General features: G+C 45.2%; 2 long non-coding RNA genes across 2 annotated transcripts in view; both read right to left on the reverse strand.

Annotated features, from left to right (window-relative positions):
* LOC144728092 (uncharacterized) overlaps positions 1 to 21,341 on the reverse strand; it is an 87,603-nt gene extending 66,262 nt beyond the window's left edge. Inside the window, exons 1-2 of the long non-coding RNA XR_013587478.1 lie at positions 21,242 to 21,341; positions 20,533 to 20,622 (exon numbers count right to left, since the gene is read on the reverse strand). This is a non-coding gene — a long non-coding RNA (uncharacterized LOC144728092). The remainder of the gene's footprint in view (positions 1 to 20,532; positions 20,623 to 21,241) is intronic.
* Positions 6,641 to 14,243, reverse strand: LOC144728093 (uncharacterized). Its single transcript, XR_013587479.1, has 2 exons — positions 14,141 to 14,243; positions 6,641 to 7,669 (listed from the first exon to the last, which is right to left on the reverse strand). It is a non-coding gene; the product is annotated as an uncharacterized LOC144728093 (long non-coding RNA).
* Positions 21,342 to 24,619: the final 3,278 nt, after the last annotated feature.

The raw sequence follows: 24,619 nt of genomic DNA on the forward strand, positions 1-24,619 counted from the left end.
GGTAGCCGAGTCTTGTCTCCTGCGGAAACTTGCTACTGTGTCACTCGTAGATAACTTTTGGCGGTAGTTTTTTTCCTACGGCAATTTCGACCGTACCTTTACGGTCGTTCTTTTGTTGTGCGAACGGATCATGCGGCCTTGCAATATGCACTTAAAATGGACCAGCCATCCGGACAGTGGGCACGTTGGTTGGACACGCTACAGGAATTTTCCTTCCAAATTCAACATCGGAAGGGAGTGCGCCATGCGAACGCGGACGCACTTTCCAGATTACCGCGGCGAGCCCCTTGCAAATGTGAGTCGGGGACGCATAGGTGTTCGCCGATTCTGAACCCCCCTCAGCCGCTTACGTTGGCCGTCGAGAAGTCGGATACTCCGATGGAACCGGGACCGACTGACGGGGTTTTGAATCTGCCGCGGTCTGTCTGGATTCGGGAACAGATGATGGATGAGTCGTTGTTGTCCATGCGGAAGCGGTCTATGAGGGACAATGGGAGTCTGAGTTCGGCTGTGGGGCCGCGAACCGCTCTCCGAGATGGTCTGCTTATGTGGCGAGAAGGGTTCCAGGAAAGCTGGCGTGTGGTGGTACCAACGTCCTTGCGATTCGAGTTGATTAGAAATCTCCATTGTGACACACTCTTGCATTTAGGGGTGCAGAAGACTTTGTTGACGTTGCAACGTCATTATTTTTGGCACGGCATGGCGACAGATGTCGTAGGGCACGTGCGCGCGTGCCCTGAGTGCGCCCGACGTAAGCCGCCTAAACATCCTTACGTGCCACCTATCCAGTCGATTCAGGTGTCTCGAGTCAATGAATTGGTGGCACTGGACATATTGGGACCCTTCCCACCATCGGCGAGGGGAAATAAATATTTGCTGGTAGGGGTTGAGTATCTCTCCCGTTGGCCGATGGCCTGGCCGTTGCCCGATCAGTCGGCCGCAGCCATCACCGACGCCTTTTTGTTTGGGTACATTATGGACAAGGGGGCGCCTGAGAGACTCCTCACGGACCAGGGCCAAAATTTCTCTTCTAAATTATTGGCGGAAGTGTGCGCGGGCCTTGGGACTAAGAAAATACGGACATCCCCATACCATCCGCAGACGGATGGTATGGTTGAGCGGCTGAACAGGACATTGTCTGCCATGCTTTGCCATACTGTGAGTGAACAGCAATCAGATTGGGATCTGCACATCCCCGGAGTGCTTTCGGCGTACAGGATGACGCCTCATGCGGCTACAGGGTATTCGCCGTTTTACCTTATGTATGGTCGGGAAAACGTGCCTCCGGTGGATGTGCAATTGGGTACTGGGGTGAAGGGACCTCGTAAACCACTCCCTGAATACATTCAGGACACGGTTCGCCGGGTCACGGAGGCGCGGGAAAACGCCCGCGTGGCTACGGCCAAAGCCCAGGCCCGGAACGAGCGGTATGCTCGGCGGTCCGAGGGGGAGTGCCCCTGGAAGGTTGGAGACCTGGCCTGGCTCCATTGTCCGCAGGTGCGGCCGGGGACCTCTCCTAAATTGCACAAACCTTGGCATGGTCCTGTGCGCCTCATTGAGGTTCCCAATCCACAGTCGGCGCGCGTTCAGATTGGTTCTCGCCGTTGGTTTGTTCATACGTCGCGGTTGAAACCATATGTTGCTCCCCTACGTGATGCGTCATCTCCCAATGTTGCCTTGCTGGAGTCTGTTGCTGCTGACTCTGACTCTTCCCCGCCTGCGTCCATTGATCTTGCTAGAGCGCCTGTCGTACCTGTTCCAGACAGGCCGACCGTGACACCGCGGGGGAGGAGTGGCCCTGCTCGGAGGGCGCCTGCCAGGTCTGCGGGACCTTCGAGCCCTGCAACCTTTCCGACCCCGCTGCAGGCGCATTCGCGGAACACGACCAAGACTAATTCGTCAGGGACACGGGACGTCGGTGGACTTCCAATCGCAGCAGGGGAATTACCCCCTGTCATTCCTCGAGTTCCATCGCGTCCCCGTTCTACAAGTGGGCCGCCGACTGTCCGGGACGGGCCGGCGACCCGCACTCGTTCCAAATCGCTTACGTTTCGTTGATTGTATGTTGTTTTATTGTTCTTGTTCTTACCGTTGTATTTATTGCATGCTTTCGTACGTTCGTCGAAGTTACTTGTGTTGTTGTTCTTGTTGTTATATTGCATGCTTAGTGTCCTTTAAGGGGGAAGGTCGGTTCGCCGCATTACGGTTTGGTATTGTTCAGCCGAGGTCGGCTGGGATTTTCTCTACGGGGGAGGGTGGTGTAATGCGGGCGTAAGCGACCTTCCGGATGTGACGTCACAGGGGGGCGGAGTCATGTGACGTGGGTGGAAGGTTCGGGCCTTTAAGGGGGTAAACCGGAAGGGGTAGTCAGTCGGGTTGTGAAGGGAAAAGGAGGAGGCCACGCGGGCGTACAAGAGGAGGGGGGCACCGTCGGAGCGGGAGCCAACCCCGGGAACAGTAGGGAGCTACTGGGAGGTGTGAAGCTGCAGATAGAATAAGCCAGTAAGGCTGTGTGTGAGAGGCAGCGGTGTGGCTGCCAAGAGTAGCAGGAACAGGAGAGAGAGACAGCACGAGGCTGTCAGAGCTGCGGAGTAGGAGAGAGGGAGAGAAGAGCTGCAGCAAGAACAGCCAAGGGGGCTGTGTGAGATAACAGCAGCGGAGCTGCTGTGGGGCTACGAGAGCGACAAGGAACAGCAGCAGGGCAGCTGATGGTGACTGGGGCGACATCGGAGCCAGCACTGTGGGGACTGAACGGATAAGAGAGACAGCCGTGTGGGAATACAGTACGAACCGAATAAAGGACACTGAGCCAGACATCGTGGTCAAGTTCTTTATTACAATAGCATGAAACAGTATTGTCCATCTTGTCTGCCTTAATCGTTGCTCGCTAACAGTGCTTGTCCAACTAATTCGGCCTATATCTCTCTAATATCATGCAGCCCTTTGTTAGGGCACTACGAGATGAAGGGCTCCGCCCCATATTTCACCGTGATGGTCAGTACGGGTTTGGTGGAGTGGCGACGGACATGACTGGAACATAATTATCATTCGCCACTGATGTTAGCAGTGGCTCAGATGGCCCGTGTCACATGTTGCAGGCAGGCTGGGTGAGGTTTGAGTTCTCGCTGAAAAATCTAACGCATTTTACGTGGGATTTCATGAATAATGCTACAGTAAAAGTTAAAGGTACATCCCTGCAATCTCTTGCATAAGCCACTCCATTACTGGCGGAAGGCCCTCCACTAGAGGGAGCTCTAGAGTGCTAGAGGGCGCTCTACCGTTCTACGCTGCTCATACATCTTGGAAGAGGTGGGGGTGGCGGACTACCCACACTTTACCCCACCTGTCGATCGACGACCTGGTGCTGAGTGGACAGAGGTGGGGAATGTCAGAAACTGACTTGCACCGTTGTTTCAACTACCTATGCCCTATAGTGAACGTGTCCAATTCGCGGTTATGCGTTACGTCGCAATGTAATGTGTGCCATTGGGATCAGTGGTTAGCACCCCGCGCTTCGAAATGAGCATTATGAGTGTGATTCCCGACCACAGTCAGCATCAGTGGCGATGGATATCCGAACCTCTAGGTTGACTCAGCCTTAAATAAGTACCTGGTGCGGTGTGTTGACATCAGTACTAGAGAGACAAAGCCCGCCGGGCGTGATGCTGACCACCCATACCCCCTCGTGTGCCGTGACGGCCTTCATAGGTACTAAGGTACTCGCTCACAGCACTTTCCCCAACAGTCTGTTCAACGCTATATGTGATGTTTTTTTATAATATACATTGCGTGCAGTGGCTGATGAAATAATTAAAAGAGACCTCCTGGCAAGTAAAGAGGAAGTTGGAGCACGTGGTGTTGTTGTTACGACCGCTTTTGTGCTGCGATTGCTGTCGCTGTCAGCCCGTGTGGGTCGAGTGTGCGACTCGAGGATTATTATAGCAGCAACATTTGACTTCTCATTTTCTGACGAACAGGTGCACTTCAATGGACAATGTCAAGCGCAGCAGTATTATTCACCACCGCACTGATAGCATGCGTGCCATTTCTCATTCCACTGCTAGATGAGGGATGAGGGCTTCCCCTCGCCGGGAGGATCCCTGGGTGCGGCTGTTTGGACGTGGACATCTGCGAACAAGAGCTTTATATCTCATCGGATTCCCTCTATGAATACACTTTCTGATTTTGATATTTGACCATACTTCACCGCGCCGGTCATTGCGGTTTTGAGCAAGGTGAGAAGCACAGACGACAGAGCCGTAGTAAAATACAACAATGGGTTGCACTGCCCACGACTGACAACGCTGCCCCGTAGGACCCTATAATACCTGTTATGCATTTGGTCGCACATCCAAGCCCAATCCCAGGCTCAACCCGAGATCGGGCGCATGGTGGCTATTGTGGGCATTGTTTTTACTTCGTGCACACTACATGGTAATATATGTACATGTATATCTATCTATTGATTAAGTCTAACAATATACGAACGTTGCTTTGTATGCATGCGCGTCCTTCCGTTTATGTATATTAACTGTGTCTCGATGGAATGTGCCCTAAAATGGGCTCGTTGTCTACTGGCGTTTTCCTAATTAGCTCACATAGATTATAAAAAAATAATGGAATAGTTGTTATGCAGACGGCGCTTTTCGTTTGTTGTTTTTGGTTGATACACCTGCTGTATTTACCAGGGCGGCCGTTGGGCAGCGAACTACGCCCCCACCCCCCCAGTGATCTAATCTAAAGGCCCTCTCAAGCTTGGGAGCCAAGAGGCCCCTTTCGTTGTACCGTGGCGGAGGCCTCGTGAATGGTACGTTGCGAGGTAATGTGCGTGACAGAGGGAGCCTTTTATGTTTCCGTACCAATGACGCTGCCCGTGCGTGATATACCCAACTCCATCTTGATGGCGCGGGCGTTTTACCTACATTTGTTCTAATGGTGTCCTGTTCATGTTCTCCGAATATGGGATTGCCAATGTTGTTTGACAAATACGATTATGCCATGAAAACCATAACATGCCACAATCTATCTCGTTGCAAAAGATCTTGTCAATATTAGCGGACATCTCGATGCCAAGCAGCTTAATATACCGTGATCATCGTCCAATTCGTGTTCCGCAATCCTATGAATTTTTGTAAACAAAAAAAAAACCTCGACCATCTGGACGTCAATGGGACTCAATTAATCCGTGTTATTTTTAAAAATTCCTCCCATTGCTTTGATTTCGTAAAAACAACTCAACTCAAGCCTTTCCTCAAACGTCAAACTACAAGTTCAGCCACTGTGGGAGACATACCGCCACCGACGCAATGTTCCCCTTAGACACAGTCGCGCACACGAGCCGTGATATTTATCAGCGGCGTCATCGTCGTCCTTGCTCATAAAGGGACAGCGATACCAAGTGTTATCGTTTTGTTTCAGAGGCAATATTAATCGTGTTTACCAACAGTGATGTTGATATGAAACACCTTATAAATGAATGTTGTGCATCAATACTCGTAAGGAGATATTCTCTACCGAAGCCACGTTTGTGTCCATGGGCCCTTTGATTGACTGTTGTTTGTCAAATGCTCTGTGGTCCCAATCACTGTTGGCTAGCAGGGATCCTATTGGTCATCTGTACCAAATACCACATAGCGGTGGAACGTGCTATGAATGTGGTTTGTATCGATTTAAAATAAATGTTCTACGCTAAAGCACCTGTAAATATTACATCACTATTGTTCGGATGAATGTTCTGTACAGGGTGTCTATTAAGTCCCTATGTATTTGATTGAACTAATGGTATATATATTTTCAGGATCCTATGAATGTGAATGTACAAGAACGTGTGATGGTAATAACACTTTGAATAAGACGAGGCTCCTTATCGTTAATTATTGTTCGGGAGAACCTTCATGGACGTGTTCCAAATTGCTGGATTGGACGCGGCGGTAACAGGACCTGGACAACTCCATCTCCGAAGCAAGGAGCTTTATCAAGTCAGGAGCTGTTATCAAACATGACTTACAGATCTACAAGATTTAGGAGATTCTATATAGGGGCTGCGGTTACTAATAATAACTCCACAGATGCTGCAAAATGTGTTCCGCAATGCAGCTGACAAGATTTGAGCTGTGCAAAGATATTGACAGTGCTCGTCTAGAAGCCAATGCTTACGTTTTATTAATAAGTATACCTCTGATTATATTATTGCATGGGGTGCCCGAAATTGCTTTGATTTCAACAAAATAGGTAGGGACTTCATGGACACCTTGTGCAATATGTTATGTTAATGTCCTTGTGCTAAAGTTCCTATCAATGTTCTGTACTCTATGCTCCATCGATAGTGTGAAATGAAATCTCCTGTCAATGGTGTTATGTACTCTATACCCTATGAATGTTCTCTAACTATGGTTAATATCAGTGTCCCCTACCAACTACCGTCTCTATGTAAAATGTTCTATCCATATTCTATTCGAAAAGTCCTACAATGACGTTTCAATTACCATATATATGTCTATAGATATGAACATATGCTTCAGTGTCCTGTATCAAGAGACCCAATGAAACCTTCAGTCGGACAGTGAGACCGTTGCGAGGGTCCGAGAGTAACCGTGACGCGTGGGCATCGCGAACAGAGTGACAGCGAAAATGCAACGACTGAAATTTTAAATCATTTTTATTTTGTAGTTGTATGGATGAAGCGAAGACAGACGTGGGCGAATGGTGAACAGTAGCCGAGAGCCGAGCCAGGAAACAGCGATCGCGTCACGAAAACACACGATCGAGAGTATTGGGTGACAAAATACTCAACTCTTCACGCATGAACTCGTAGAATTAAACTCTTAACTACCAGCGAAACGTCACTTAAGCGGTGATTAACGTATTGCATAACTGTTGACTATACTTTAAAAAAGAGAATATGCAAGTTATATAATTTGATCAAATAAAAACATAAAATTATAAACTAAGTAAAATAAGCGACGAAATCGACAGTCGCCGAAACTGCTGCATCACACGGATCGGAAAAACCAAACAAATTAAATCGGAACTCTATTTGTTTTCAAATGCGCTCGTGCGTGTGCGCGTGCGTGCGTGTGTGTCGGCAGCAGCCGCCGACGAAGCGATTCGACAAGAGTGGTCGTTGATCCTTGCTTGGTTTCGTCATCATCATCGTCGTCGTCGTCGCGGTATCCTCGTGGTCGTTCGGACGCGAAGGTGGTGGAGTTTGCGCGAGAAGTTTGTCAACCTTTCAATCAAATCGTCTCTTCTTGTTACTCTCCTCCTCCATCTCCTTCCACCCACCTTCTCCACTACACCCCCCACCCCACCCCGCCCGCCTACCAACCGCCCTCCCCGACCGTCGCACACCGATTAACGTTTCTTGCAGAGGGCGCAGGTCGAACAGAGGCAGCTGAGGAAGTTGGCGCAGTTCAGGAGAGTTGTGCAGGCGGGCTTTCCGCAGTCGCCGCCGTCGTTCTTCCTCTCCTGAATTGAGCTGCAGTTGAAATTCATCAGAGACCTGGGTTTCTGGGTTGTGATCACGGTCTGCGGCAAGGTTGTGGTCTCTGGGATGATTTCGGGCGTGGTCGTCGTCGGCGTCGTGGTCGTAGCAACGTAGCCTGGGCATTTTGAGGGGCTAGTGCTGGCCTCGGTGACTGCACGGACGGGGGTATTGGTACCAGAGCAACTGCAGAGGGCGATGGATGTTTTATGGTGACATGTGGTGCATTGTGTTCGCTTCAATGTTTTTTTTCCAGTTTTATTTCCCCAAATTTTCCAGTATCACCAGAAAATGTGGCAAAATTTCGGGCCATTTTTTGTTGTTATTTATACGTGCACCACGTTTAGTATTGATGGACGCATATAACTAAACAACGTGGTACGGTCTACATGGTCTTGTGACACTTTTTAATATGTTGCAGCCTTAAATCGGTGTTACTTTTGTCTTTTGTTCTCAGATTGTTACTACTTTGTATTATAAAAAAATGGCGGTTACATACAGCAATTGTTAGTTTTTGCCGTTAGGTTGATAAAAATATAGTATTATTTTCTTTTTCCCACGCAATTAACTTACATACTACAAGTCTATATAGTTGGGTGTTTTTTTGAAAATTTTTGCTATTCTTTTTAGTTTTTTGGTTAATTGTTTTATAACGGTTCTATTGCTTGATCGCGTGTGTATGTATAGTAAATATTTATCATTAACAGAGCACACGTCTTAAAGACAATCGGATGGAATACGACGCATGAATACGACGAGTTCAGCCTTACATTTTAAATGCTATATCTGTTAACCCTTGCATATCGCGCTCATTTACGGATTATTGTGGGGGGTTTTATTTACTTACAATAACGAACGAGCTCGGAATTAAGCAACTAAACGAACCTAACAAGAATCCACGGCGCGTGCGAAGTGAAAACAGTGGGACTTTAATCGTAGAACAAAAACAGCTGTAAGCCGTCGCCCGGCCACCAATTGCAAGCAAGTCCCACCCGCTCACAAGTGCACGCGATACCCTTCGTGAATACGAATTAGAATCCATCACAAGGTTTGGCCATGGCCGTGAATGCCTTCTCATCATGTGTAACGCGTTTGGTCGTTTGTATTGATACGATTTAATGCATCGTTATTGCACTACATGATGATGATGATACATATGGATTAATTTGTGAGTGAAGCACAATGCAACGTGTATTTATAAAAGCGTCTGCATCATAGGATTGTATCACACAAGGGAGCGGTGAGCACCGTGTTATTGATTGGCTCATTATACATCGCGGAAAAGCTCATCACCCCATCGATTGTATCCACCAATATCATCCATCATTCACTGCTTACCATTCACCCGTACGTCATCACTCCTTCATCAGCAACCAAACATCAACCGTCCGTCATCACCAATAACTTGGTGTCCGTCACCGATTACAACGACTCATCTCATCAACCACCACCAATCGCCACCTCCCACCATAACTCACCAAAAACTTCGTTCCTCAATCGCACATCACTATCCATCCATAGCCAAATCACCCACCGTTCAACACCCACTCTTTCCATCGCCGATCCATAGACTCGCAAAAACTCGCTCGGCTCGCGAAATGATTAGTATATTGATATGGAGTCTAAGTAAATCGCGTGGAAAACCAATTATGTAGAGATCTACTCGCCAGGCACACTGACATCACCCACCAACCACTGCTCATCACCATCCAGTCGCGTACCACTCACCATCCGCTACCCATCACCATCGCTCACCCCCACATAACTCCCCACCCAATACCAATCCGGATCCTCTGCCTCACCAAACACTATAGCCGACCCTTACCTCACCACGTCTACAGGTCATGAACCCGGCTGTTATCTTCTTCAGCAAGCAGCACCTATTAATTATTACCAGTTCGCTGCTGTGTCCGCGTCCAACTGGAGCACTCTACACTTGACGAAGAGTGGCGTGTGATGTTGGATTTTGAGGGGAGGGGGGAAGGGAGGGGCGGTGAGTTGGTGGGTTGCAGTGGTGAGCGGGAATTCTGTGATGAGTCAGGAGTAAGCGTTGGGTGGATGGTGGTGTCCGCGTAGTTTACAGAACTTGTGGGGAAGCCGTCAGCGAATTCACAAAACACAAATAAAACTCCATGACTCGCCCGAGAGGACGTTATTGCTTCGTGCGTGCAAAAAAAACCCACATCGACCGCAAGCTCTCGTGGGCGATGAGTTGACACGTGTGGTAGCGGCCTGTGACTGTTTGGTGCAGCTGTGCTGTTGATAATGGAGTGACCGAATACTAATTATAACGTCTATAACGATGATGATGATCAAGTGAATCAATAATAAATGTTATAACGATGATGATTGAGTGAATCAATGATAACAGACGTTATAACGATGATGATGGAGTGAATTAATATAAATAACCGTTTTAACGATGATGATGAAGTTAATTAATAAAATTAACCGGTATAACGATGATGGAGTGAATGAATACAAATAACCATTATAACGATAATGATGATGGAGTGAATTGATACAAAAAATACGTTATAACGATGATAATGATGATGATGCACGACTGTGGACCACGTCGCGTACGTATCTCATACCTCTCGGATGCCACGCCGTCGTTATTCTTGATCACATGGCAGAAGTAGGGGCAACACGACCCCGCTAAGAAAACGTGCAACGAGGTTTAGTTCTGAATGGTCTCCTTGGTTGACATGGGAGGTTTTTTTTCGTTTTAGAACAACACAGCTGAAGCGAAGCATAAATCACAAAACACCCGTGAAACACAACAACAACAAACTCGAACATCTTTGGCAATTGAGCGTGCCATCGGAATCGCATAATATGGTAAGGGACAGCCCCGACATTTATTTTTTACGCTGCTGCTGACGGAAGAGTCTCCAGTAAATTCTATGTATGTATGTATGTTGAACTTCTTTCGCACTGTACGTAGCCAACCGTGCTAATCGGATGTATTCATCTTGAACTTCTTTCGCACGGTACGTAGCCAATCATGCTGAGAAAATGTATGCACGTATGTGTGTTGAACGTCTTTCACACCATACGTAGCCAATCATGATAATCGGAGGTGACGGCTCCCCCACAAGCTCTGATTGCGCGCTCGAGGACCATTCTGGATCAGAATCAGAACGTGTTTTTTTCCTCGAGGAATCTGATGAAGATACAAAGCTCTTGTTCACCGATGTCCAGCCAGTAGGGGCGGGTCAGAACAATTACATCAACAAATAATACAAGAGAGTATACAAGAGTAAGATAGAAAAACGTTTAGAAAAATCTGTGAAAAACCAAATATAGTTCAAGCATGGAAGTACACATTGTACTCGTCGAAACATTTTTTGCTGTTTTGTCAAGATAGAATGTATGCTTGGGCAAAGCAGCTAAACAACAATAACAGCAACAAGCTAAGATCAAACTACGACAATACAGTATGTGGATTACATTGACTTTATAATTGAATTATCAATGCAATGGATAAGGTTAATGGTTTAAAATCGCATTTGCAAAAGGTGTCCACTTCGCCAGACGTATTGAAAATTGTGAAATACCTACACTTTACCCCGCCACACACACCCCACCTGTTGGTTGACTACATGTTCCCATGTTTACTCGGTGCATAGAGGCAGGGGAATTACAAAAATAAAAGAAATTGACCATCGATTCAACTGCCGCACTGGGAGATAGAACCAAACCGTTGGCCTCTGGATTGCAAGTCCAGTGTGTTAACCATTACACCACGGAAACATCCCAAACCAAACATGAAATTAGTGATCAATACAAACATATTTAAAAGCACTTCCATTTGAGGGTACTCGGCTCACGCTGTGTTCTACAAAGGTGCCTATATTGACGACCCACAGGTGACACAACAGATTTACAAAGCAGGTCATGCACGCTTGCTCAGACTTCGCAATCAGAACTTCCCTCCTTCCTCTCTCTTGTATACCCTTCACCCCTATTTCTGCTCCACACCCTATCTCCACTCACCAATCCTATATTATTCCAACAGTCCTACACTTTCCCGTGAAATTCCCCACTCCTTATTCCTTGCTCTAGCTATACTTGTCCGTTAATCATTGTCTAGGGCTATTGCCTGGCGACTCCCTCTGACGTATGGTCAGAGTGGGCTCAGTAAGGCACCTCGATACCACCTACACATGTGTAGTGGCATAGAATAATAGTAGTGTAGCCTCATAGCGATGGCTGCTGGCAGGGAAGGGGATCTGTGGCTTACGGCAGCCCTGACGTCAGCAGGCCACGTGATACACCAGAGGGGGATCTAGGGGAAAGGTCACAGAAGGGGCACACCAAGAACCCTCTGGTAGGTTCTAGAAAGGTGGCGTGTCCGGGGGTGAAGCCAGACCACGCTGTCAGTATAAGAAGGGCCCCTGTAGGGGACCTTGGGGCTGTTGTATGGAGTGGGATCCCCATCGGGCTGCTGATGTCTTCGCCACCATTTTTCTCGTCATCTTCACCATCCTTCTTGTCGTCATCTCCATCTTCACCATCTCGGGGCGTCACCAGTCAGGCAGCCTACCAACTGTCCGGACTGAGTAACGTCGCCGACCATAGACGAACTAATTATAAAAGTGTTAACCCCGATGGTGCTTGTTAATAAAGAAGTGCCTCCAACTCTATTCGTCTCCGAGTTAGTCACGACACATGTATGCATGCACTGTAGATTAAAGAATAACGTGGACTAAGGCTCAGCTTCTGGGGAAATGGCTTAAATGCCTCGGAACCTCGCTCGGTTCTGGCAACGACTTCGCAACACTCATGCCCCTACAGGTTTTACCACTTGCCATTTTCCGAGCTGAGCCAAAACCAAACCGTAGAATTCTAACCGAATAAGACATCTGAATCTAGCAGGGCACCAAGCAGGCGAATATATGAGGTTAATAATTTTCAGGTTCTCGAGTGGATGGATGCTCTAAATGGTGTTTACTTACTTGGAGGATGGGCTTCGGAGAGAAAGAGACACGGAGGGATGTAGACAAACACGGACGTGAGATATCAAGAGAGATGCATGTACAGATAGATGTAGACAGGGAGGGAGCCAAAAAGAAGGTCAATAATACAGAGAGAGATATAGAGAAATAAAAACCCAAAAGGAACGATATCCAGTATAACCATCGTAGATTCTTGTGACAAGGGCTGTTGAAGAAAACACTTCATTCATTTTGTGCCCACCAGTCACAATCATATGTGGACACAGGCCCTCACACGGCCCATGACAGTGCTGCATTTTGTCAGTTGTGTGCGACACCTCGGTAAGATAACAGGATGAGTGAGGGATCGTCTGATTCTTGCAACAAACGTTGGTCGTGTTCTGGACCTGGTCGAGATGGACCACCATTGACAGATATATTTGCTCTGGAGTGGCCAATACCTGAACTGACGCTGTTAAGGTATCGCCAGATTTTGTCCGTGGTTCTTCTGACCCTGGTGATAGAGTATCCACTATTTAAAGTCCTATATGAGCAGCTCCTGATGTTGCTTGAGGTCGTACATTCCAGCTGAGAGGTTTTATGGTGGTAATACAACGCTGGTGATGATATTTGAGTCTAGTGGCAGTTGCTATGTAATTAAAGTCTACTGGCAACAGCTTTGTGATTTGAGTAAAGTGGCAGCTGCTATAAGCTGGTAGAGCTGATGCCTTGGGTCCTTGGTATGACGTAACCAATCTGTACAGCTGGGCACCGTACGTCGAATGTGCAGGTGTACAATGCCAGCCAAGAGGTGAACACTGTCTAAATTGCTTCGCTTTAGATAGCCAGTAATGCTTCTACGGAATTTAATTAATAATATTGATGGGTCAATCTGTCTTGCACATTCAGACGCCTACCTTACAGCACGTGCGCACTCCACTGGTGACCAGCAGAGAGTGAACGCGGCTTACCTGAGTGTCGATGCATCCACTCCCGATTAGGTGTTCGCCAGTGTATGGATGATATTACACTTTGAGCTCCCCTTCATCCTAATTTTCCCGACACGTATGTATGTTGAAATTTTGTCACAACATACATAACCAACCGTACTAATCAGAGGTGACTCGGACGTCAGAGATTCATTGAGAGTTGCGCCGAGGTCGACAGGATTTAAGCGGTGTGGCAGGTTACTGCCATTTCCGTGTGATGCGCAGTCCGCAGACTTGAGTCTCGATGAGTTGGCTCGTGCATAGACGGTTTTCTGCACGTTAGGTTTTCAGATTGTTAAAGTCACCGTCTGAACAATGCATAATTTTCATCGTACACAAATCCGCCTCTTTTTGACGTGTGGTGCAATGTAGTTTATTGTGAACCTTTAAATCGGCTTGTACGGTTGGCACAAGAGGGAGATTGATCAAAAACTAATTGTTCTCCGATGTGGTATATTCCCAGTTTGAGGAGTGTCATTTTTCCTTGGACTTAAGGCAAATATGCAATTACCTGAAATATAAGTTGCCTCAAGCAAATTCGTTTTGAAAACCTTTCACCCTTGCAAAGACATTAACGAGATGTAGAGTTATTTTTCCACTAACAAGTGCAATAAAGAGACGAGGACGTATGTCATATCACATGGAGCAGTTGATGCGAGTCCCTGGCGGCTGTGGGAGTCGAGCAGGGAAATTACCCACGGACAGTTGTATTGGTACCAGAGCACACAGCGCTATCTGGGTTGTTTACACTATCCTTAATGACTTTACCCGAATTCTGGCCGATCCACGTGCTGAGATACAAGATGTCCGTGCAGGCGCAGTCCCAGGTGCATGTGTGCTTTCTGAGTGTCAAGAAACTTCGGCACAAAAAACACACGCGCCGAAACATGAAAATGTTTCGCAAAAAATTGTCATTACGACGCAAAGGCATGAATATTAAACGGAGAACATTTTTACAATAAAAATGTGTTGATCAACGGATTATTACTGACAAGTAATGCTAATTAACAGCAGGGGATATAAGATTATGAAGAAGGTTACAAAGTGGGTCTCAAGAAAAAAGAGCAACACAATAACAACGTTCAACAAGTTCCTAAAGGGATGTAAAATATCCGTCAAAGAGAGACAACTGGGGCACACTTCAGAGCATAGATACTGATGGCGGTTATTGAACGCAGAATGGATGAGAATGGGTCCGTGCTTTTGGCAAACTAAACTTAATAATAAAAAGCAATAAAGCGATGCGTATATGGAAATATAGATGTTAAATAGATGTTAATCAGTGTATATTACCAACTATGACACGTTTTTGGAAAATGCCGTGTTGGGAAAAACCGCGTTTGACAAAGAATAGACCCTATCAGAAAAATAGGGTTACATTCCAGGGTCAAAAAGTATCACCCCCTCCCTCTTTGTTTACATAATTCTCGATGATTTCCGCACTTGTTTTTATACTAAAATATGCTGAGTCGCTCTCCATGTCTTCTGTGTGTACACTCTTTCAATTTCACCTCAACACATAACCCCCGTCTTCATTACCTTTCCCACTCCACGGCACTCACGCCCAACGCTCGCCCCTGACACTGTCTCTTGAACGTTAATGATTCGCTATGTAGACGGTCTTATGACTGATATCCTCAATTACTTGGAGGAATAGATGCATGCGATAATGTGAAACATTTACGTTGTTCCATTGTTCCGTTGTACATGAATGTGTTGAGTGTGTTATACAAAGAAACATACATAGACAACAACATATGTGATTAATAGATCGTCTTCACAATCGATTCGTTCACACCTTCCAACCGATGCAGCACTTCTTATCGTCTAGCCGAAACATCACCTTAATCTTCAATATAATCAAAGTGGGAGTGAAACTTCAGTTTGGACTCGATGATGAATACCAAGTATTTGTAATTCCCCACTTGTTCGATGTGTTGATTATCTTGATACACAACCTGGGTTGTTAATGTGGCAGGATTTATCTTATTGGAGATAATAATTACTTTGGTTTGATTTTCCTTCAGCACTTATTTGAGGGAACAAAGGAGATGTTGAATGAGGGCAAAATCACTTTGTAATGTAAGGTATTACTGCTTCTTGTGAAATTCCACTTAACATTATTGCAGTATCGTCAGAAAAAATGCCCACATTAGAGAATTTAAGTTGGTCTCCAAGAATATTAACTAAGAGGGGGAATAAAATTGGTCCAAGTGTGGAGGCTTGTGGAACTGCCTTCGTGGTTAAAACATTTTGGGTACCAACTTTCGACGGAAACAACCTGATTTCGCTCAAAAAAGTAGCTATTGAACCAGTCAATTGTATGGCGGCAGAAATTGAGGCTGTCGAGTCGTTTGAGTAGGATTGCACGACCTATCGTATCGAAGGCTTTGGACAAGTCAAGAAAAGTGTGGCATCGTATTGCTCATGGTCCAGTCTATTAAATACAAAATCAAGGAAGCCGAGTACAGCTACGTTAGTGAAAGGGTTTTTTTGTAGAAGCCTTGTTATTTAAGGTGAGACAGCCCATCTGTAGACGTGTAATTGTTCATTTGGGCCTTGAGACTCTTCTCAAAGATGTAAATTTATGGTGATAGGATCTAAAATGGCCGGTAATTGTTGGAGTCGTCTGTAGATACACCTGTGGCGAAGACGACGAATGAACGCAGTTTTCAATTCATGGGGCACTGCGGCTTTCTTGATCGATAGGTTATAGAGATGGACTAGAGGTTTATAGATTATATTATCCGTTGTGACCAACTAAAAAGTGAGTAGTTTATCTGCCCCAATGGAGGAGGGTGTCTGTCCTGAGGCTAGTTGGCTGAGCACATCCGGCGCTGTGATATTAAATTTAAACGGTTCAGGCGGATCCCCAATATTATCGAAATAGGTGAGGCTTGAGATGGGGGAAGAGTTGCTGAGCTCAAACTAAGAACTGTTTGAATGCACCGATCTATCGAAGATGTGACCATCTGGAGGCCGTTTATGATATTTTTTATGTTAGCGATGTGTTTCCTATAAATTGTCATGTTTACATCATTATATCTCCTTTGCCAGTATCAAAATATAATAATAGGGTTTTCCCCTTTTTCTGGCAAAAAAACTGAAACCTTTTTTACAAGGAATCATGTATGCATTAACGAAATGCAAAAAAAAAAACACACTGATAATATATGCATTGTCCTTGAAACTGATTGGTCCACACCAGAAACAGATTTCTTTAGAGCCTCGTCTCAATTGGTGCTATAGACCAGAGGATGCCAAAAGGCGAACAGCTCAAAGACAATGCACTATCAAAGTAATGAGGGCTCGGGGTAAGCATCTACATCATTAGACCTCCTTTGCCAGTACCAAAAGATAATAAGAAGGCTTTTCCACTTTTTTTCTGGCAATATAACTGAAACCGTTTACAAGGAATCATGTGTGCATTAACCACAATACTTGCGGTAAAAATGCAAACAAAAAACACACTGATAATATATGCATTGTCCTTAAAATTGATTGGTCCACACCAGACACGGCTCAATTGGTGCTAGACCAGAGGACGCCAAAAGGCATACAGCTCAAGACAATGCACTATCAAAGTAATGAGGGCTCGGGGTAAGCATCTACATCATTAGACCTCCTTTGCCAGTACCAAAAGATAATAAGAAGGCTTTTCCACTTTTTTTCTGGCAATAAAACTGAAACCGTTTACGAGGATTCATGTGTGCATTAACCACAATACTTGCGGTAAAAATGCAAAAAAAACACACTGAAAATATATGCATTGTCCTTGAAATTGATTGGTCCACACCAGACACGGCTCAATTGGTGCTAGACCAGAGGACGCCAAAAGGCATACAGCTCAAGACAATGCACTATCAAAGTAATGAGGGCTCGGGGTAAGCATCTACATCATTAGACCTTCCGAATTGTTAGTCCAGCGTGCGTAATATACATCACACCACGGCAGCATCCCCTATGCACATGCGAGGGGACTAATGGTCACATTGGGTTTAGTATACTGCACTTCTTTTGGGGGAAGCTTTGCCAGGTTAGTACAGTCCTGCTCTGTGTTTAATCCCTGGTAAGCCATCTGAGTGAGCACCTGGATTATCATCTCTCTCCCGTTCCCGTCATCTGCCCTTGCTGTTGTCGCAGCTACATAAGCTGAGAGTTGAAATCGCTTCTGTCTCTGAGGTGCGATGGCCGGAGAGTGGTGGGATCAGTAAAGGTGGATCCACCCACAACTGCTCTGGTTGATCCCGGGCAAACCCCAGAACGTGGTGGCTGTTGTGATCTCAAGCATACTGATCTCGTCAGTGCAAAGGGTTACCATATGTGATGCTTTTGACACTGAGGTGCACTCCAGAGTGTCTCTTCTTGACTGCCATATTATTATTGGAATAATTTGTACTTGTAATGCACCACGACAGTATTCGCTCATTCTCGACAACGGAGAACGACTCGACGGCACGTGGAGAAAGCATAGACACGATGGAAGGTAACCATGCGCTGAACTGGCGCCAACAATTGCCCAAGCTCTGTTGTCTTCTTTAGATGAGAGTGATGTTGACCAATTAATGAGCAATTACATGTGGGGGGAAACTGGAGCACCTGGATAAAACCCACACATGTCTCCCACAAAGATCTATTAGGTGGAGTCCACATTTACTATACTGCATTTTCCTTGCGAATCAGGCTATGGCTCCTACTCTACGCGCACGGGAAAGGAGTTTCTGAACATTTGTGTGGTGAGTCACCAACCCTTGCTGGATTACACGCCACGTGCACTGCCATCAACGCTCCTCTTGAGGCGCCAGCAATTTATGAGCACCAGAATCATGGCCCTACCTTATGAACACAACCCCATTGTCGTTAGGAATCGTCATCCACAAAAATAATGGGCAGATGGCCCATAATGGACTGAGCTGGAATTGTTGTCTTCCTGGCTTAGAATCTGTGTTTCAGCTACCTGTGATTCATATCATCACAGGCGCCCGACATCGAGCAAGGCAGTGGTGAAATTCTTGACCCAAAGAATATTCAATCAACAGAGGTAGATATTTGTTTCATTTGTAGGGGTGTCAGGGGAAAGATTCCCACCAATAGGAGGGTTCGTGGGAGTGGTAATCGAGGAGATATAAGGGGAGAACGGGCGGGAAGAAGGGGCCTTTGGCGGGAACGAGATTGGGACGGCTGGGGACAGGTGTGGATGGGAGAAAATGATTAAAAGACGAAACCCCTGCAATCTTGTGTCGGCTCTCCTTTACACATTCATGCGATCTTTATTGAAGGAACAAAATTTATAACAAAAAATATAAGAACAATTACACGCAGTTATGGAATGGGTCACAACCCCGGCTCATCTCGAGAACACCGCAGTGTTCCGGGGCATTCTCAATCGCTGCGTTTAAATTTCGGAATGAACCGGTCTTGGCACTGAGATTTGCAATCGCATCCAGCTCTACGCAGCTTATGATTGTTGCTTCAAGAGCATTACACCCACAGATGCGAATGCCATCCCGAATGATCAAAGTGTTTCATTGATTATTTTTATTTATATAATTACTTCTGTCACTTTATGCATTGTCATTGAAACGCGTCTTCGCGTTTGCAGGCCTTCCTCCAGTCCGTTGTAATTATTCCATTTGTTGTTAAAATATTTTTGCCACTCGCTGCGTTTCATTTCCTACTAGTTCTTGTAACGTATCATCCCTCGTAATTCCCTGTGCATGTAGCATTATTTCCGCCTTCATGGGCAGGTCGCCCTTGGAAAACGAGCTGTTGAGCTCAAATAACCTCGCCTCTTTCAAGAGAGTGTACATCTCTCAGTACGTTTCATAGCATATCTCTCAATACAGGACAGCTGGCTATCTACCTTGAACTGTGCCATTCCTTGATTTTAATAAATGACCTTTAATATGAGGGAGGATAAGCTTTTATGTATTGTAAATTATATTTCCTGGAGTATATTGCTATGTTGATATTTTATGAATGCCCTCGTCTCTTCGGCTGAGGCTCGGCTCCCTCCCCTGGCCTTACCTCGTTCCAAATGCACACACACAGTTTGGATGCTGCATCTCTACCGAGAGTCACGTGCTATTCCTGTCTGCGTTCCCGTGGTGGTTATTGTTGTTGTTTAAATCGCTCGATCGCATTCGCTTCACATCGTGCTCACGCCCAGTCCAATAGTTCATTACCTCATCCTTATTGCTGTTGGTGGTGCAATGTGCCTGTTGTTTATTTTGTTAATGTTGTTACGTATTGTTCTTTAAGCACAATGTTTGCCTGCACCTATGACACGTTTTGTTCCGTTGTTGCCCGTTTCTTCTGTACGTATCACTTTGATGTCGTTGTTGTTCTTGTGTAGTGCCAATGCACCACGGGATCTCCCTTGCAAGCTAGCTTAGTAGCTTGCACTCAGTCACATATTCACTTTAAGATGTTTTTTGTTTATGTTTTTGTTTTTTGTTTGTTGCGGTTGCACCCGATTCAAGAGCCGAATGGCTCACAGGGCTGTACCTAATAAATTAACTTTGAACTTACACAGGACTTTTCGTGTTTACGAATACACATTAATTGATTGTTTGTTTTCTTTATTGATAAACTAAGTGTTAAATATATTCTACGGTTTGGGATTTTGTGTGAATTGTATTTTATGTAATTCCATTTGAGACGCCTTCATCGATATCAAGTGTGCACTCTGATTTATGCAGCACCTACCTGTTGACAGACTATATATACATTTATCGTAATTTCATTGGACCAAGTTTTTTAGATTGGACTTATTTTCAAAATTCCGATTATTATGATTTCACGCATGCAATTTTTTTGACCATTATTTGATCATTTTCCAGAATTGGAATTTATTTTCCAGATTCGAATTATTTAACATAGTTTTTTTTTTTTTTTTTTTTTTACAAATGGCTTATTTGTTTTAAAAAAACAAAATCAAAATATTTTTTGGAAAATTTTACATATCATATTCACTTCATCTCTAACACTATATCAAATATATGTTAATATATTTAACTACATATATCCTGATAGCAACTTAAATATTGGTTAAGAACCCTGCATTGTTTGTATATTGGCCCCACCATACTGAGGAGCATCTATGCACGAACACTGCGCGGGACATGCTACTGCACTTTGCACTAGGGCGCCAAAGGCGACCAGCGTGGCGATCCACTTGATCCACATGATGATTGGCTCCTGCAGGCTGATGGGCGAGAGATAAAAACGGACAGGGTGCGTTAAGTACCATCGTAAACGCATCTCGCACCGAAGGGATTCATGCGCGTGCCAAAATTTGCCAAAATTGGCCAAAAATGCGATTAGCCGCTCGAAGTTATACACCGGGAAGTGCGACACGTGGAAGGCTGCATCTTCATTGCTGCTGTTGAATTTGAGACGAAGGCAGAAGCGAACGGGTTCGTGCCCTGGTTAGTCCAGAAATTAAATGAGGCGAATTAATTGTTTAACTTAAAAAAAAAACATTATTCTGATCGAGTAGGCGCACATTGCAAGTGCATTGCATCCTCGACCCAAACGTTCATCAAACGAGCGACGTTTTGTCTTCACATTCGATCGACTGAGCATAATTAACACTCGGTGCAGAGCCATCGAGTGTGAGGACGCCGGCACGCGCTGCCAACCCTGCGTGGATCCATCGCCATCAGAATTCAGCAGCAACGACGACAAAGACAATTTGACAAGCGCACCGCCACACACAATGCGAACATTTCTCACGAAGCAAGATTCAAACGGGCATTTAACAAGTAAGCAACATCTTTCGAAATGGCACGGAGAGGCTCCGAGCAGAAGTGTTGCAGGCTCACCCGAGTAGCGGAGAGCGTGAGAGTGTTGGGGAGAGAGAGCGAGAGAGGAGACAGTGGTGGCTGTAGCTGGAGCTGTTGAGAGCTGCAGAGCCGAGTCGCTGTGCCTTTCTGGACTCAGGCGCTCCTTTTTAAACGAATTTCAATGAGGAACTGCCGACGTCAGAAAAGGAACTGGAGCCAATTAATTGTTTAATTTGTGTAATTTGCATATTATTTAATTTATTAGCCACTCGTTAGCGCTGAGTCGGCTACCGCAGCGGTCGAGGTCAGCTTCTGAGTTGCTGTTATGTAAAAAAAGATATATCCAACGTAGTTGTTTTGTGGCGGTTATTACAACACATGCACATCCACACACTTGGGCGACAGTGAAAATTCTCTTTTTAATGAACCGTGGCACATATTGTTAAGAGTGTAATACAAATGTTGGAAGCATTTGTTCGTACTGTGAAGTCATAGTGGGACATTGTCAAATTCTAGCAGAAGATGGAAAATGAAAAGATACGCACAATTACTGCAACATTATAATTATTGAGCACACGTTAACATCGCCAAAATCTTGATAAATTTAGCGACGGCTTGGGGAGGCCTTCATCCAGCAGTGGATTAGACATGATTATGAGGGTGATGGTGGTGATTCATCGTAAAGAAAATTTTATTTATAGCAATTTTTAGCCTCGTGGCACGATTGTTTGGGCATTTCAAGTCCCACTGGGGTTAAGGTATGAATGTGTGCCAATGCATCTCGGAGCTGCTGCTAGAAGAGCCACAACATAAAGTCTTGCTAAATCGGCTATCCCAAGAACAAGGTTTTAGCTCCGTCAACACGTTAGGGATAGGGGGGCGAGGGGAGGTTCAAATTCCCCCCCCTTCTTTTTATAAATACGTTTAATTTCATATACAAACTCTCTGCAATGGTGGAAGAGGGGATGACGGCTGGACACAATGCAAGTCCAATGAGTCGTTTGACTCGGAGCCTCTACTCATCTATACACAGGGGGTGAGAGCTACGGGCAAACGATGCATGATAGACAAAAGCAAATGGTTACTCATTTCGTTCAGCGCACCTTCGATGAGCACGGTTGGCTATGTATGGTGCGATAGAAGTTCAACATACATACACGTTTAAAGTTTGTTTAACATTGCGTCTTTGCACCCCCCCCCCACCTCCTCACCTATGCCCCTTTCAAACAATGTGACGCAATGGGGCTCACTATCCTCATAATCACAAGTTCTTATTACAACATCTTATTGGCGTGTATGTCCATTTAGCGATAACGATTTAATATATCATCATTATTATTATTATAAGAATACGACTTACTATAATGTATCAAGGTGAGAACCCATTGACACAACAAACATATTTCACAACGGCGTCTAACACCAAGCGATTCCAATAGCCCAGTGGAATTATACACATCGTGTACGTCGGTATCATACCGAGCAATCATACTGAGCTTTCAAGCATCTAACATTTAGAGCTATCATTCAGATATAACCGACATAGATAATAGACAGAGCTACCATATGGAGCTAACTTACACAGAAACAATGTGATAATCTTAAAGAGATATCTTAGAGATAATTATACATTGCTATTACACTGTGTTTCATACAGAGGTTATCAAACACGGGCACTCTATTGAGCTATCATACAGAGCTAACATAAACGGTTCCATACAGAGTTAAGATTAAGAGATCCTGCAAAGCAAGCACACAAATATATTATATAGAGATTCATTCTGAGCCACCATGCACAGGTAATGTACAGAGTTATCCTAAAACGCTATGTATGATACAGAGATAACATACACAGCGATTACACAGAGCTGAAATTTAGAGCTATCACATGGGAATATCATACAAAGCTATCAAATATATCTAACATATACAGTATATGCACACATAGCTATCACACAAAGCAACGGCACTGAGCTCTTATCCAGAGCTAACAAAGATTATCACTGTTGACTGTGTATAGTGCCAACGAAGTGCAACATACATAAACTAAAGAGCTTTCATTTAGAGCAAAATAAATAGCTAACCGACAGAGCTACCATGTAGAGTGAGCATATCAAGCTATAATGTATATCTAACATAAAGATTAATATATAGATATCATACAAAGCGATCATACCTTATAATATGGAGCTTTCATACAAAGCTAAGATATTTAGGTATTATACAGTGCTAACATACATAGATATCATAAGGTTTATACGGGATTTATCCAAAGTTCCTGAAACACCTTAGCCAAAATGGATGCCGCTGGTGGGTCAGATTGCTTTCGGACACAATGGCCTCAGGCAAAATTCTGAATAAATTGTGACAAACGAGGGTCATTGCGAATCCGAAGCCCAAGAAATCAACCGCAAAACCAAATAACTTCTGCCCCATATACCTGCTTAGCACGGTGAACAAACTCATCGAGAGTATGCTACTGACCAGTACGTCACCAATCTTCGAGGAGGCTATGCTAACTAAACAGGCTTGTTTCCGCCCTGGCCGCAGCACATGCAAGCAAGTGCTGGCACTCACCTCGCACATTGAAGCTGGCTACCAGCGCAATGACATCACAACAGCTGCTTTCGTCGACTTATCAGCGGCCTATGACACAGTATGGCGGGAGGGCCTCATGCTAACGGTTTTGATGGTCATCAGATGCCAGCAGACCCTCCGACGCCTATCATCACTCGTGTCCAACCAGCAATACCGGGTCCACCTGGGAAACACTATCTGCAGAGTCCGCTTACTCAATAACCGGCTCCCACAAGGATCAGAGCTTGCTCCAACACTTTTTAACATATATATGTGACCTTTCTGTTACCATCAGCTTGAAATTTGGCGACACCGATGATCTGGCACTTACCATCAAACGAAGGACCCAAACTGAGGTACAAAGCAACCTTTCTTCGAAGACCTCAAGAAACTCGAAATGTACTTCAAGTACTGGAAGCTCTGGCCAAACCCAAGTAAAACTGCGGTAACATCATTCCACCTGAAAAATGCAAATGCTGACCAAAAACTGGCCGTCACATTCTGTGGCGAAGAGGTCCAGCACGAAAAGTCACCAAAAATATGTCAGTGTAACTCTGGACAGGAGGCTCACCTTCCGCGAACATCTGCAGAATACTGCTATAAAAACTAAATCACGAGTTAATCTACTTCATATAGTCACCGGAACAACATGGGGGGGGGGGGGGGGAACGCAATAATGCTCCGGACGGCCACCACAGCGGTAGTTCTCTGTGGCAGCATATTGTGTTCCAGCCTAGAACAAAAGCATGCACATGAAGCTGGTGGACACACAGCTAAATGTACCCATGAGGATCATCTCAGGGACGCCAAAAAGCACACCGCTGAAGTGGCTTCTGGTCC

This window comes from Lampetra planeri, chromosome 27 (assembly GCF_965212315.1).
Source record: "Lampetra planeri chromosome 27, kcLamPlan1.2.h2, whole genome shotgun sequence".
NCBI classification, from domain to species: Eukaryota; Metazoa; Chordata; class Hyperoartia; order Petromyzontiformes; family Petromyzontidae; genus Lampetra; species Lampetra planeri.